Source organism: Pteropus vampyrus, unplaced genomic scaffold, assembly GCF_000151845.1.
Source record: "Pteropus vampyrus isolate Shadow unplaced genomic scaffold, Pvam_2.0 Scaffold101, whole genome shotgun sequence".
Classification (NCBI taxonomy): domain Eukaryota; kingdom Metazoa; phylum Chordata; class Mammalia; order Chiroptera; family Pteropodidae; genus Pteropus; species Pteropus vampyrus.
This window is the reverse complement of record NW_011888882.1, coordinates 5,125,437-5,138,081: the sequence shown is the minus strand read 5'-3', so window position 1 is coordinate 5,138,081 and position 12,645 is coordinate 5,125,437. Positions and strand designations below refer to the sequence as shown.

Sequence of the window (12,645 nt, the reverse complement as noted above, 5' to 3'; positions counted from 1 at the left end):
GTGTTAGTAGGAAAAAGCATGCTATATATTTTTAAAAACTCCTATCAATGTCAAAATGCAAGTCATAATTGCCAAAATCCTTACCTTGGCACATAGGCCCTTCCATAATTTTTTTAACCTCTGCTTCTTTCTACAGCCTTACCTTAGCCCTACGCTCCAATTGTAAACACTTGAAGGACAGTGACTACAGCTAATAAAACGGCATTGCATATTTGAAAGTTGCTAAGACTTTCTTAAAAGTTCTTAAAAGTTCTCACAAGAAAAAAAAAATCTGTAACTATGTACGATGATGAATGTTTAAAAAAAAAAAGAATATGTCTACGGCCATGCCACCCTGAACATGCCCGATCTCGTCTGATCTCGGAAGCTAAGCAAGGTGGGGCCTGGTTAGTACTTGGATGGGAGACCACTTAGGAAGACCAGGTGCTGTAGGCATAAAAAAATAAATAAAAGAAAGAGAATATGTATTCTGCACTCAAGATACGATGGTCTATCTATGGCATTAGGTCAATTTTATAAACAGTGTCATCCAAATTGTCAAAGTACCAAAGATTTGAGTGTATTGTTGTATCATTTACTATGAAAGGTATATTAATACTTCTCTCCTAGTGGGCAGTGGGGGGAAGAGCCACTTGTAGTCTTCTCACACCATCCTGCCTTTGCCCAAGCTGCTTGGAATGTTCTTCTCCTGAACCTTTCCAACTCTACTTCAAGTCTCAGCTCCTCCAAAATCTTTCCTTTGGCACCCACCAAATATACAGGCATAAACATATTCATGCACCAAATATGAACAGACAATCTTCCTGTATGTCTCCTATTCTATCCAGATACTATAGTACATTTCAATAATAATCTAATTTTGCTTTTCTTGTCTGCCTTTGCCACTAAATTGAAGGTCTCTGAGGACAGAGACATCAGTAATTCTTTGGCTCTCCATAGCCCTTAGCACAGAGTCTAGAGTACATAGAAGAACTCAATAAATGTTGGATGAATTAATGAAGTTCATAGAAATAGTCATCCTTAAGCACTTCAAAACTTTCATATTCTCAAACACTTAAAAACACACTGTAGCGTTCATTTCAAAATGCAAAAATTCTAGTATCAAGCAATATATCAGGAGACATTAGGATTTCAAGGCAGTTAGTAATACTTAATTTCCTTAACTATAAAATATTTCTCTTCTAAAACAAATCAGTCTATGGCCATGCTACCCTGAACAAGCCCAATCCCATCTGATCTCGGAAGCTAAGCAGGGTCGGGCCTGGTTAGTACTTGGATGGGAGACCACCTAGGAAGACCAGGTGCTGTAGATGTAAAAAATAAAAAAATAAGGGATTGTAAACTGACAAGGTCCTTGCAATCTGTGAGGTCAACAAAGGGTTGCCTCACCTAAAACAATTTAAATAAATAAATAAATAAATAGATAGATAAATAAATAAATAAATGAAACAAAACAAATCAAGTATCCTGAGTGGATTTTAAAAAACTTTTTGTCAGTACAACTACTGAGGTGTTTAAGAGAAGAAAGTAACAGAGAACATTTTCTCTCTTTACAAGACCTCTCTACAACAAATATTTACTGAGGATCATTTTTGTGCCAAGCATTGTACTAGGCAGTTAAAATACAGAATAATGAACACTTTGAAAAAGTCCCAAGGTAGTATATCTAGCCACATCACTAGGATATAAGAAAGCTCAGAGGAGATGGCATATATATTATTTAATTTTTAAAGGAAAAATGAAACTTTTAAGAAAAAGATAGATTTTAATTTTTCATTTTTTTATGAGTTCAAGTTTGTTGTTAGGTAAGATAGAAGGAGCAAGCATCTCTTAGTATCTACTATGTAACACTGTACCAGATTCTTTACATACATTATTTCAATTAAACCTCATAAAAGTTCTATGAAATAGTTCTTAAAATTACTTAAAGGCTAAGAAGTACATAATTTATGAAAGTAAAACAGCTAGAATCTGAGCTCAAAAATGTCTGCCTCTAAAAAAAGAAAAAAAAAGTCTGCTTCTAGCAACTGTTGTCCATTTCACATTAGTTCTTTAGTTCTTAGATATAAACATAAAATATAGGGGCCAAGAGAAAGTTAATAATAAATAACTCACCAATTAACTAAGCTTCCATATGCTTCATCTCTATTTACAACATTTTGGCTGAGTGCAAGGAAGCCATTTTTTAAATAAGAAAAAAACTGACTTTACAGAGTGTAATAGAATCAAAATTCAAGCTTTCTGAAATAAGCTATAAGGCATAAATAAAAACTAGCACTAAAAATTCAGAATATATCTTTCTCATTACAATCTTCTTTAATTCCCTCCAGTATAAACAGAAAAAATTGTAGGGGACAACATTTTTACTAAATTCTATGTATCTGTTATACAATCCCAATCAGTGACCCTAAAAAAAAGCCTATTTCTCACCATATAATATCTGGAATTATTTCAGATAACTATATCCATTAAAATTTTAGTAATAATAATAATAATAGTCTGTAAACAACAAAGGAACTCCAAGGGAAAAATTAACTTAATATTATGGCTATTATGGTTGAATAATCCTTATCCAGATTTTCTCAAAACTCAAAAGAAATGTATTACTATGACAGTGCATGTACATTCAGGCAACTTTTTATAAGAGGTCTATTAAAGGATATAACATCAAATTAAACAAGTAGTGCCCTGCAATGAAGGCACAAGACATTTCAGTTGGCTAGAATAAATAATGTCCCAACAGTGAGGACTATTCAATGCAAAGAACAACAATCAAAAGAGTGAAATTTCTTTCTATGGGAATATTTCAAAATACAGAAATATTTATCTGTATGAAAGTTCATATTTAATCCTATTTGAAAGCAAGAGGTTGGCATTAGTGACCCAAGTCTTTCTCTTCCCAGGAATCAATGTCTTAGTCCCACAACTGCAAGCCATTAAGCAACCCATCATCTTTTAGTTACCTGGATACTGGAGATCCTTCTCTGTGTCCCAGAACTCAATCTATGCCAATGTGGTCTGCCTTATTGTGAAGGTAACAGACAGCAGAGGTTTCATGCTATGAATTCTACAGCCCTGTTCCCAATGGTGAAAAACACAGCAGAACCTGGTGAAAGCAAGATCCTTCTCAGAGACCCAATCAGTTCTTAATTCGGAGTCAAAGAACCTCTGCCACCAACTCACCCAAGTGCCTTCCTCATCCCAATCCAATCTCAATTTTTCAGGATAAAAACTTCAAGACTCCAACAAGAACTTTATGAACTGTAAAAGCTGATGCTACAGTTACAAATCAGAAGCAGCTTCTTAAAGGAACCTGCTATCTTTAACTAATTCAAGGGAGAAACATAATTAGTAAGAGAGAAGGGCATGACATAATAGCTCTTATCTGTAAAAACAGAATTAAATTACTTTTACCCTCTCCTTCTAAATATGACTGAAAGAAAATAAGAATAAAGGACACACTTTCCACTCTGGAATTATGCAGTTGGTAAACTATTTTTCCTTTTTATGCCACCTCAAATGACCCCACATTTGTTCCCAGGCTCTGGGAAAACAACTCAACTACCATCCTACCCATTTCTCTGGGATGTCCTTTACCCCACTCATCCAACTGGCCACTAAATCCTATTTATCTCCTATATATCCCTTGGAATTTACCCTCAGCCTTCCTCCTTTACTACTCCCACAGCTGCCTCTAAGAAACAGCACCTCATTATTCCTCACCTGGACCTAACAGCCTTCCTACTCCCATTCTGATCTCCGTGTACTCTCCACCATCCACACCAATGAAAATTGATTATGAAATTCCCCACTGTAAGGATACACACCGAACTGTTAGCAGGGGTTATTTCTAGTGAATGCCTACATTTTTGTATTGCTTGCATTTTACAAGTTTGTGTTCCTTTTATAATCAGAAAAAAAATGTTTACAATTTTGCGAATTATTAGAATCTATTCCATTTGGAATCTATTACTCCACTTCTCCATCAGGTTAAAGGCCAAATTCTTTAGCCAATCACACAATGACCATGCTCTGTCTTTCTCAAATGTATTCCCAACCTTCATCCCAAGTACTTTCTCTAGCCATCCTGAATTGCTTGCTGTTCTATTTTCTTTATATCATAATTATACGTATTGCTTCCCCTGTGTTGAATACAGAGATGTAATAATAATCTTGAGTCTGTTCTAAGAATCAGCCTCCCTCCCATCAATAGTTAAGTCATTAAACTAAAAATAAAGAATATACCTCATCTTGTAGCACACTATTCCTACAGTCCCACAGTTATACAATGAACTTTTCCCTTCTAATAAGGAAACTGATGTTTTTAAAAAGATAAAGTAAGATGATGCTTTGCATCCATACACTAAGAGATGATATGGGAGGAGGCACACTGAGGAATGCTAAATTAGGATAGGGGAATGGAGAGTGAATAACTATATCCAGAAAAAGGGAAAGGACTGGATAAATTTGCAACACAACTTTTCACAGAGTGGAGTAGCTTTATCTTAAGTGTTATAAATATTCTGATCAAGTAAAAGCACAATAAAGTTCATTTAGAAAATAGTAGGAACATCTATATTACTTTCTCTGCTTCTTTTAGCATGAAAATCAAAGTTGGCCACTTTTTATAAGCACATAATTGGCCCTACCTTCCTTCAATTCCTTCTACTATGTACCGAGAATAATCCAATATAAATTATAGACTAAATGTAACTTAATGAGATCTCCTTTTGATTATAAATTACACATAATTCCTTCACAACATATAAAATACAGAAACATAACCCAGGTTTTTAAAAATACAAACCAAACACATGAAAAAATTCAAAATTTCATCATTTGATAGTGTAATTGGGTCAAATGAAATCAGCAGTGTCACCCAATACAGATTTCTACCTAAAGAAATAAATCAAGAAAAAGATAAGAAAAGAAAGGTGGGGATAAAGATAGTTCAATAGGTTATAATGGTTAAGAAGCAAATCTCAGGATTTTCATACTTTCTGTATGTTATAAAATCTTGGTTCCATTAAAAAGAACAAAATTATAATGTTCTTAGCTATAACAATGGTATTATGGTTATGCAAGAGAATGTGTTTATTTTTAGGAGATATATGCTGAAATATTAAAGGGTATAGTGCCATGACGATTGCAACTTACTTTCAAGTGGTTCAGAAAAACATATCTGTATATACAAACACATTTACAGAAAAAGCAAATATAGCAATCTGTTAACTGTTTAATCTGGATCCAGGGCTGGCAAACTGCTGCCCAGGACAAATCCAACTGCACGTGTTTTTGTAAACATACTTTTATTGGAACACTGTCATGTCCATTCATTTACCTGTTCTCTATGGCTGCTTTCTCACTACAACTACAGAATTATGAGTAGTTGTGACAGAGACTACATGACCTCTAAAATCTAAAATATTTTCTGATCTTTAACAGAAACACGGAAAATATCTGGCCCTTTACCAAAAAAAAAAAAAAATTTGCGAACTTCTGATCTAGACAGTGGATATACAGGTGATCATAGGGCTATGACTATGTCTGTAGACTTTTTTGTACGTTTGAAATTTTTATAATCAAAAGTTGGAAATATATACAATTTTATACATGAATCTTTTGATTTCTCAAAAATACAGATGAATACATAAACAGATCATTGAAATAGAGAGCTTGGAAGCAATCCTAATACTGATACACTACAAAGTTATTATGCATTTTTTAGTGCAAAAGGAATAACTTTTTAAGACAGAAGCCCATTAAAATTTCATATTAACAAATTAATGGCAATAGAATTAACACATTATTTACAGTATAAAAGCATCATCTCTCCTTTATTCCTTACAATTCATAAGGAAATGACACCATCCCCATTTTACAGATTTCTGCTTTCAGGCCTTCCCACGGTATAAAAAAACTTTTTATACTCATAGAGTTATCTGGCCCAAACAAGAACAGAAATTTCTTCCAGATCTGCGTTTATTATTTCTTTCACCTCCATACTGTATATTTACTCATATTACTAAACTAAAAACCACTTCCCTGGCTCATTCTTCAGCCTTCAAAACTCAGCATCATAGGCTTTTCCTCCTCTTGGAAGCTTTCCAAATCACCTGCACACCCCTGGGTCAGTTCAGTGAACTTCCTAGCTACCTTCACAGCATTCTGTGCATACCTGTATAACGGAATTATACCCTTGTATTGTAATCTATTTGATTCTCTATATATAAGAAAAGGAACTATGTCTTTTATCCTTACATTCTTAATACCTACATAGGATTATTCAGCAAATATCAAATAAAGGAGTGAATGGTATTGCTAGTTATCTTTTCACTGCATATATATTTAAGCCAAATAAGCTATAAATCCTTAAGGCTGGAATCTTATCACATGTTTTTTCACTTAAAAAAAAAAGAAAAATAAATAAATAAAAATTTAAAAAACACTACCAGACCTAAATATAAGAGCTAAAACTATGACACTCTAAGAAGAAATCAAAGGAGTTCATTGCGACCTTACATCAAGCAGTGGTTCCCTAGCACAAGCAACAAAAGACATAAATTGGACAGCATTAAAATTAAAAACTTTGTACTTCAAAGGACACCATCAAGAAAGTGAAAATGCAATCCATCAAATGAGAAAAAATATTTGCAAAACATACATCAGATAAGGGCCTACTCTCCAGAATATAGAAAGAACTCTTACCAAAAAAAAAAAAACAAACAAAAAAACTATTACAACTCAACAACAATAAACAAAAAGACAACCCAATGAAATATGGACAAAGGATTTGAATAGACATTTCTCCAAAGTATATACACAAATGGCCAAAAAAAAAAAAAAAAAAAAAGATGAAAAGATGCTTAACACCATTAGTTATTACGGAAATAAATCAAAACAATGAGATACCACTTCATTTAGGATGGTTAACATCAAAAAGACAGACAATACCAAATGTTAGCAAGGGTGTAAAGAACTAGAACCTTCACAGATTACATGCAGAAATGTAATATGGTGCAGCTGTTTTGGAAAACAGTCTGGTAGTTCCTCAAATAGTTAAATACAGAGCTAACTAACATATAATCTAGTAATTCCATCCTTAGGTATATAAATGCTTAAGACAATTTAAAATATATGGTCAAGTAAAATTTCTATATAAATGTTCATAGCAGCTTTATTCACAAAAAATATAAACAACCCAAATGCCCATCAACTGATGAATAAACAAAATGTGCTATATCCATACAATGGAGTATTTATTCTTCAGCCATTTAAAGGGATGATGTACTCACACATTCTACAACATGGATGAACTTTGAAAATACGCTAAGTGAAAGAAATCAGACACAAACCACACATCGTAGGATTTCATTATATGAAGTATCCAGAATAGACAAATCTGTAGAGACAGAAAGTAGATTAGTGGTTGCCAAGAGCTAGAAGAATGGAGAAATGGGGAGTGACTGCTAATGGGTTTCTTTTGGGGGTGACAAAATGTTCTAAAATCAGATAGTGATAATGATTATACAACTCTGTGAATAGACTAAAACCACTGAATTGTCCAATTTTTAAAAAAGTCTCTGCCAAGATGAACCTAAATAGTTCACTGATGAAAATGCACTAACTTAATATCTTTAAAAGTGCATCCTGACAATTGATAATTAATTTGCCTTTATCAGTCTCTTCATTAAAGATTATCATGAATGCTCCATAGGTAAACCGATTTTGTTGCCTTTATATTAGACATCTTGTTACAGATAAGAATGTTGGGGTAAAACTACACCAATATTTCAGACACTGAAGCACACTATGTGATCTTAAAGGAGGTATTTAATATTTCTGGACTTAAGGCAAGGGATTTGAACAAGATATAAGATTCCATGAAGTTCTAAAAGCTTATGCAGTGTTTTTATCACTACCAATAAGTACATCCAGGAAGAGATTTTTAAGTTTATGATTATATAGTTTCTTAAAACTCCTACTTTAAACAGATCCATATAGTAATATTAGGAAACACAAATTCACTTGGCAAGTTTCCTAATTGTGATCTTCATTTTCATTTCTTTCCTTTTTGCTTTACATTTTTCACATCAGAAAGTTCTCTCTCTCAGAAAAACAGTTTTAACTAAGTATCTTTTGATGACAGTGCTGTTTGTAATAATAAAAAGTTATAAACAAGTATCAATCAACAGAGTAACTGGTTAAACAAAAAATGGTACATCTATACAGTGGAATATAGTCACTAAATATATAAAACAGATCTTTTGGGGAAAGAAAATCAGAAAACAAACTTTTACCCATACTCTCAAGAATATCTGCATTATAATTAATATTATTGATGAAAGGGTTATATGTGTGAATGGTATAAATTTTCTTTAAAAGAAAACATATGCTTGATAAGAACATTTAATGAAATGGAAAAATATCCATTATATAGCTAAATAGAAAATGTATGTTACCAAAAGTCATATAGAATCTGATTACATTCTTGAGAAAAAGGCATATAACTTGCCCAGAAAAACATGTAGAAAAGATATGCCACACCATTCATAGTGTTCATCTACGAATTATTTTACTTCTTTTTGCTTATCTTATTTTCCTGTTTTGACATATAACATTGCATAAGTTTAAGATACACACGATTTATGTATATATTGTAAAATGATTACCACAATAAGGTTAGTTAACACATCCATCACCTACCTTTATTTTCTAATTTTCTTAAACACATTCTATTTATAATATGAAAAAACTTTTAAGAAAAAATAAGGTTCTCCTCTTTCATCTTTTATTTTGAAGGTTTAAAGATAGCCCATCATAGAACCCATTTTTCCTTTCTAATACAATAAAGTTTTTTATAACAATTATAGATGGGAAAAAAATTCTATCTTCCTACTGAATCTAACAAAGTTAATCCTCGTTCTCAAAACTAAGGTGCTGTAATTTTTACTTAATACCTACTTTTTTTACTTGCTAATTTAATCTTTAGGGAAATTTATCATGGAAACCCCCTTATATACCCGAAGAATAAATGAATCAATACTTTGCTGGGGACTTTTATACATTGACTTAATTACTCCTCACAACAACCATATTAGATAGTAACATCATCCTACAAATTTTACACGTGGGGAAATGAGGTTCAGATATAATACTTTATCAAAACCCCACAGCTAGAGAGTATTGGCCCAGATCTAAAATAAGGGTTTCCTACTCCAAGGTTTTCTTACACCATCCTTACAGCTGTGCTTTAGACACACACACACACACGCACAGAGAATCAGCAGTTCAAGTATTTCTTTAAGAAGAAATAAGATTTGTTTAAATCATTTAGACTCAAAAGTCCTTTTTATTCAGATGCCTTTGTGATAGAAAATATCTATCTAATAAAAGTACTGAATTTACAACCTCAATAAACTGAAAAAGAAGCTTAGTTAGCTGGCCTAGAGTAAAAGTGACATGTAAAATTTAATATGACTAAACTCTGTTCTCTTATAAGTACCAAATTACTGTTGTTTTCCTATCATTTATATAAAAACATAAGGACTCCCATAATGTCATGGGGCTTTCCTTAAAAGCCCATCTTTATCCATCTAAATTTTTAAACCTTTATATTTATACTTTAAAGTCTTTAAAGTCTACAAAATTTGTTTTGGTTAATTATGAAAAGTCCTTACATAGTGTAGGAAACAGTGATAGTCCTTAAGCTGTATTTATCACTAAGCACTTGGGTGATAGCTAAGCTTTCTTAAAAACAAGATGACAGTCCCAAAAACAAAGTCCCTTATGCTAAAACCCACATCACCAAACAGAGACTTAACTTAGTTTCAGCTCTTCCAGAAACAGAATCATAAAATCAATCAGGAATTGCCCAATCAGCACTAGTTGGGTAATCTGCCTGACAGACTCCTCCTGCCACACCCTAAAGGAAAGTGACTTTGCCATAACCAATCCACTTTTTTCTCTAGTATTACTTCCTTATTCCTGTTCTCTTCTGCTTATAAAAGTTTGTCATTTTGTACAGCTCTTCAGAGTCCTTTCTGTCTGCTAGACTAGATGCTGACTGATTCATTATTCATTGAATAAAACCAATAAGATCTTTAAAATTTACTCAGTTGAAATTTTGTTAACACCTTAAAGTCAACTCGAAGATTTCTTTCTTCTTCACCACCTCGAATTAAACTCTTTGTTCCAGTATGGCATAGATTACTATTAAAACTGGTTTCCTAAAGCCATTTGTAATCTGCTTTCTTTTCCTTCCTCTACTCAGAGAAGTCACTTGCTTACCTTTTGGTTGGCACAGCCCCTTTTGCCTTTCAACCACTGTCTCTTCCCCTGCTTCCTACCTAGAATGTGGAAGCAATGCCTGGAGGTGCAACAATCATTTGGGAACAATGTATACAAAAACCACAGAACAGAAGGAAGGAGGTACGTCTTTCATAATATCCTTGAGCAGCTGCACTAGCCCAGTGCACCCCTGGACTCTTGATACAAGAGAAAAATAAACCTCTTACTTGTTTAAGCCATTATTGATTAGTTTCTCTGTTATGTAAAGTCAAAATGACAAAGAAACACCTTAGCATGTGTTTTTGCCAGGGTTTAAAGGATAACTAGATCTGCTCTCTCCCTTCTCCAGTAGTTTGAATTTTTTTTAATGCTTTTAACAATGTCTACATCTAAAACACAACATTAAACTTTATTCTTTCTACTATTCATTAGAATGATATGATATGAATCTTTGAAGAAAATCACACTTTATTTTAATAAAAATTAGAATATGAAATTAAAATAACTAAAAAACTTCCTGGCAATTTGCATACTAACGAATTATATTTCTGAACCTATCTTCAATACAAAAGTAGGAACAATGTGGATACCAAGGTTACATAGATAGTTTTCCAAGGGAAAAAAATGCTGCTTTTTAATAAGCCAAAAATATTTACCAACTATAAACTGGGTAAAGGTTGGTGAGACAGGTGGAAGGAGAGGTATCTCAGCTATAAACTACAATCCCTAAGGAGATAAAGAGAGATGTGAATTGTAAAGCTGGCCAGACCCTTATTTCAGCTTCAGAAAAAGTACAGAGAAAACAGCTCTAACTCCTATCCCGCTAGGACAGAAACCATTTCACCTATCAAATTATGACAAAGAACATTCAAAGCTACTAAGATTGACATAAGAGGGACACATATATATATTTAGTGGTGGTGAGGTGAATGAAACTATATATAAAAAGCAATTAGAAAATATATATTAAGAGTCTTAAAACAACTAATACCCTTTGTCGCAGTAAATTTATTTATAAGTCTCTATTGTAAGGAAAGTATCAGATATACGCACCAAGATTTACATAGAAGAAAACCTATTAGTGTTATTTATATTATCAAAATACTTAGGACTTAAATGTTCAAAAATTAGAAAAGGTTAACTAAAGCATTATATAGCCATATGATAGAATACAAACATCCATTTAAAAATCAAGTTTTCAAAGGAAATTTAATATGGGTAAACATTCATCAAATCTTAAATCAGAAGATCCCAAACTCAATCACAGTGATTAGCAATTTGTTCATGGAACCTCCAAATCAAAAAAGATACTAGTAATTCCAGTACAGAGGTTCTTTAAAAGTTAAAAATAGAACTACTGCATGATCCAGCAATTCTACTTCTAGGTATCCAAAGCAAGTGAAATCACTATCTCAAAGAGATATCTGCACCCCCCTGTTCAGTGCAGCATTATTTCCAACAGCCAAGACATAGAAACAACCTAAGTGTCCTTTGGTGAATAAAGAAAATGTGGCGTGTATGTACAATAGAATATTATTCAGCCATTAAAAAAAAAGAGAAGAAGAAGGCAATCTTGCCATTTGCAATAACATGGGTGGACCTTGAGGGCATTACTCTAAGTGGAATAAGTCAGAAAAAGACAAAAACTGTATGCTCTCATTTATATGTGTAATCTTAAAAAAACAACTCATAGAAACAGAAAACAGACTGGTAGATATAAGGTGGGAGGGGGAGGAAGGGAAAATGGCAAAAGGTAGTCAAAAGGTATAAATTTCCAGTTATAAGATAAATAAGTTCTGGGAATGTAATGTACAGCATGGTGACTATAGTTAACAATACTGTTCTGTATATTTAAAAGTTGCTAAAAGAGTAAATCTTAAAAGTTCTCATCACAAGAAAAAAAATTGTAACCATGAGGTGACCAATGATAACTAAACATATTTTGGTAATCATTTCACAATATATACATAAAGTCATTATGTTTTATGCCTTAAACTAATACAATATATCAATTATATCTCAAAAGCAGGTGGGAAAACCACAATGAGATAACCACTTCACACTGACTAAAATGGCTATAATAAAAAAATTTAAAAAAAAACAAAACAGAAAATAACAAGTGCTCATGAGGATGTGGAAAAACTGGCACCCTCATACATTACAGGTGGGAATGTTAAATGGTGTAGCCACTGTGGAAAATATGTGGCAGTTCCTCAAAAAGTTAAACATAGAATTACCACTATGACCCAGCAATTCCACTCCAGAACTGAAAACATAATGTTCAAACAAACACTTGTCCACAAATGTTCATAGCAGCATTATTCACAATAGTCAAAAAGTAGAAACAATCCAAAT

The 12,645-nt window shown here is 32.8% G+C and overlaps 1 protein-coding gene and 2 non-coding genes across 6 annotated transcripts in view; 2 read left to right on the top strand and 1 right to left on the bottom strand.

Moving 5' to 3' along the window:
* The window catches only part of CDK19 (cyclin dependent kinase 19), a 127,116-nt gene that overhangs the window by 102,826 nt on the left and 11,645 nt on the right, over window positions 1-12,645 (bottom strand). The window lies entirely within an intron of this gene.
* On the top strand, window positions 317-435 carry LOC111742790. The gene has a single exon (XR_002781476.1). It is a non-coding gene; the product is annotated as a 5S ribosomal RNA (ribosomal RNA).
* Window positions 1,195-1,313, top strand: LOC111742793. The gene has a single exon (XR_002781479.1). It is a non-coding gene; the product is annotated as a 5S ribosomal RNA (ribosomal RNA).